The sequence below is a fragment of the Poecilia latipinna genome, unplaced genomic scaffold (assembly GCF_001443285.1).
Source record: "Poecilia latipinna isolate Pla-1442-1.1 unplaced genomic scaffold, P_latipinna-1.0 Scaffold910, whole genome shotgun sequence".
Taxonomy (NCBI): domain Eukaryota; kingdom Metazoa; phylum Chordata; class Actinopteri; order Cyprinodontiformes; family Poeciliidae; genus Poecilia; species Poecilia latipinna.
In genome coordinates this window covers 86,097-90,371 of record NW_015113526.1, presented here as the reverse complement: position 1 = coordinate 90,371, position 4,275 = coordinate 86,097, and the positions used below count along the sequence as shown (strand labels likewise).

The 4,275-nt window shown below is 42.9% G+C and overlaps 1 long non-coding RNA gene across 1 annotated transcript in view; it reads right to left on the bottom strand.

Moving 5' to 3' along the window:
- Positions 1-1,173: 1,173 nt before the first annotated feature.
- LOC106957516 (uncharacterized) overlaps positions 1,174-4,275 on the bottom strand; it is a 13,024-nt gene continuing 9,922 nt past the window's right edge. Inside the window, exon 2 of the long non-coding RNA XR_001426961.1 lies at positions 1,174-1,538. This is a non-coding gene — a long non-coding RNA (uncharacterized LOC106957516). The remainder of the gene's footprint in view (positions 1,539-4,275) is intronic.

The window sequence follows — 4,275 nt, the reverse complement described above, 5'->3', positions numbered from 1 at the left end:
CCAGAGTCAGAAATGGGAGACGGAGGTTAAAGGGAGCTGTACGGTTCGTTCAGTGGAATAATGTGTTGGAGGAAAATAATGCCGGAGGAAATCCACTGCTACGGGAACAGGCTGAGGACAGAGGCAGCGATTCGGCACAAGGTCAGGCAATACGTGTGTTGATGCGTTTGTGTTATAAGAGTATGAAATTATTTTTAGGCAGCTGCTTAGCTTTTGTTTATATGACAATTATATAAAATACATTTAACATGCAGTCGGAGCGACGAGCCCCTCCGATACCGAGCAGTAATTTAAGAACAGCCGAGAGCAGCAACGATTCAGCCGGATCCAAACCACACAGGTAGTCAGATTAAGGTCCAAAACCTTCGCTTTACTGCCGTTTAAGTGGTACCGATCCACATGAAAACCCACAGAACAAATGGTACAAATCACGTATTTCCCGAATCCCGAAAATATGACATCTACCTTTGCTGTTTCATAATTATAATCCACGTTAGAGTGAATTTTTCCACTTGGCTGCTATAATCTGTTCTTGCTTTACCCAACGTAATTTCTCTTTGTTTTCCTCTGAGATTCTGCTTAGAAAATGAGGTTATGAAGTTACATCCTCCCACTGCTTTTTGTTTTTAAAATGGTAAATTTAGGTTTGTTTGGACTTTTATAAACTAATGCGTCTTATATGCATCATTTTTTGTATTACTGTTGGTACAGATATCAGGTGAACACTGTGCTTTGCCTGCTAGTAGTTTAAATTAATTTCAGCTGCACACTTTCAAAAGAGTATTCAGGTTTAACATGCATTTTCTAAGTAGTATTTTAGTTCACTCTTACTCAGTGACTTCAGTGTTGTTACACCTCTGACACAGTTTTTGCAGTTTCTTTGTGATACCAGAACTATTTCACTTAAACATTTAATTTCCTGATATTGTCAATTTATTTTCAAGCAAACTCTCAAAAAAGAGCTGAGGGTTTATTAGTTTTGATTACATTGTGTAGCTAAATATGAACACTTATTAGTTTTTTGTTTTTAATTTTTCAGGTTTGCATTGCAACACCTCATGTTTCTGAGCCATGATCGCTGTGCCGATTACCTTTCCATTGGATTCAAGCACCTGGACCAGCTGACGGCGTCCATCAGTCCACGGATCATCACAACGTGGACCAACTTTTTATTTACTTTGTTAAACTATGATCTGGAAACCGGAGCACCAGATATGCAAAAATCTACCTGCAGACTTTGTTGGCTACCTTGACGGTCATCCTGGACGGGGCGGAGCCGGTCTTCCTCTCTCCTCTTCCTCTCTCCTCTTCCTTTCCTGACGAGTTTTCATCACCAGTAAAGGCAAACAAGTCTGATGTCTGAGTAACTGCTGTTCATTTTGTCATCCTGTTTGAGCGTCGGTCCTTCACCCTGAAGTTCCTTCCCTCGGGGGGGGGGCTGATTTATGTTTTCGCATCCACCTGACTAATGTGCGCCACTGTTAAAAAGCATTAACTGGCTGCTAATCCTTTGAATGAAGCTGCTCCCAAGTTACTGTCTGCAAATAGATGAAGGCACATAAAGAAAATCAAGTGCAAGAAATATTGATGGGGACCGTCCCCTTCATGCCAGAGCTGGTGGAGACACGTCCACACCAGTCCTTCAGGAAGTTACGCCTATGACCCTGGGTTTTATCAATATCAAAAATCATTCTATATATATATATATATATATAATCTATGCGTGTCTTCTCTTTATAATCACTATAGTAAATAAGTTTATATGAAACTCACAGGAGCACTCCATTATTCATCATTACATTTCATAGTATTCCATTTTAACACCCAATAGAAATAGTATTTCACAGTTCAAAGTACTTTTCAGGTTAAATGTTTCAAAGTAACAAAACATACTCAAAGTTGGTTTCTATGGAGGACCAAAACTGACATAAGAAGAAATAAAAGTATAAATATATTTAGCTTTTCCTTGTCCTTACACGAGTTTTTGTCAAGAAATGTATATATTTTGTTTCCTCTTTTCCTTATACAAGCCCTCGTTCTTCCCGACCCCACTAAGGGACAAGGGTGTACAGAAAATGGATGGATGGATGAAGCCCTTGTTCTTTTGTCACTGCCTCTCCTCTCCTGTTTGTGCATCATTATGTTAATGAGGAGAGCTGCTATTGGCCAGTAGAGCTTTGGGACCAACGTCACTGCGTCAGACGTTGTGGGGCGTTTAGGTGCAGTCGCTCGGCGCCATCTTTACAGGCCACAGACCAAAACAAACTTTATCCCGGTGGTTTTATTGTGTTACTGACTGCAGGGCCGTGCAGAGGCCACTAAAGGGGCAGGTGCTCAAACAAACAAAAAAAGGGCCCATCTAACCGCATTTTACGACAGAATATTAAACAGCTTTCAGAGTTTAATAAACAATGATAAATTACAAAATTGTGAAATATACAATCAAAGCTAAGGAAAATCTCTATATAGAGCATACAACTATGCATATGTAAGATATTTTATTAGTAATTTCTTTCTGCAGGTCTATTTTGTCATAGGAAAGTATTGCAATATTCAAACCCGCAATTTACCAAGAAATGTTAATAAGAAAGGAAGTCTTTTATTTTGAAGAATGCTTAACAGGATCTAGTTTTGTCTTTTGCCACTATCGAGCCTTCTGTTGATTTCGGTTGCTTGGTTACGAACAGCCGTTGCCGTTGTTCAGCAAGTGTACTGTTAAAAAAAAATCTGAACAGAAAATGTCCAGCAAATACGTCTGAGCCTCCGTTATAATCTCCCTTTAGCCATTTCCCGAATCAGAAGCTACAATCGGAAGCCAACTTCAGCTTCGATCCAGTCAGGAACGCCGCCACAGCCAGAGGACCGGACTGACGTCTCCTTCTGTGCAGTCCCGTTCTGTTTAGGATCTTGTCAGAGTAGGCATGCTATTAATGGTTTTAACCACAGTGCAAAGCAGCATCCGTATCTCTACATGTTGTAGACCAAACATGAAGGGAAACCTGACCAATTCATGTTACTCACTGTACTAGCCTAGCATAATACCGCCACTTCCTGGACCTAAAATTATCTCGTTTTAACGACTTACGTATCTCGTTATAACGAGATAGCGATCGAAAAAAATTTTTTCCTGCGTGATAGCAATGCGCTTCCGTAGGTGAGAGGAGTTGATTCCACAATCGGTTAATTCTGAAACATCTGATGGTGAATCATCTTAACGCATTTCTATTTTTTCTTATTCTTTGGAGCTCAGGGACTGAGGCAGTGGACCTTATCTGAGCCGCTCCAGCGACCCTGAGCCCGGCTGAAACAACAAAAAGAAACAAAAAACAAAAGAGGCAACTCTTCATCTACATCACAAGCTACAGAAAAGAAATTTAATTTATAATTATGTGAGCAAAAGGTGGCATACCCCATTTACTGTGTGTTTTCCTCTAGCGGTGCTGCTTCCTGTGGTCTGACGGGCGCCGTGGCGGCCGGGTGTTGCGGGTTCAGGGCCGTGAGAGGAGGTGATGAAGGGGGGATCGCGTGGCCTCGGCTTCAGGCCTCGGCTGGTTTTAGCAGCGCTGACTTGGACATTTGCACTTTCTACACATATGAATTATGCCATCTTCTGCTGGACTGCTGTTTGAAGGCCAACACCTACTGGACGATTCTTACAGCTTCTACAGAGGTCAGTGGGGTTGGATTGATTTTTCCTGTTGTCAGGTGAGGACGGAGTGCAGCTTACAGGATCTGATCTCTGAGAAACACCTGGCAGCAGGACGAGTCCCAGGCGTGGTTTCTGAGGGTCTCCTATGGCAGGAAAGACCAAACGGCTTCTGCCCGACGTGATACGGAGGTTTGAAAACAATGATTCATCTGCTTATCTCTCCGTCTCTCCCCCGCTCTGTCAAGGGGGGCCACAAACTTTGTCCAGATTTTTCTGCACAGCAGGAATGAATGCTGCCCTGGACAGATTCTGATGGAACATCACATGTAAAATCGGGCTGAGACTCGAGGCGGTTCTGTTTGTCTGTTGCCATGGTTGGTCCTGGGTTCTTCGCCTCTGGTCATGTGGCCTGGGCCCCCGGGGCCCCTGGGATTTCCCTCAGTCTACAGGTTGGGGACAAAATGGCTGCCAACCAGTGTTGTGTTCAAGACCACCTAACCCGAGACCAAGACAAGACCAAGACCAGAGTGTATCGAGACCAAGACAAGACCAAGACTTTTGGGGTCCAAGACCAAGTCAAGACCAAGACCAGCGGCCCACGCTACATGACACAATAAAATGTAAAA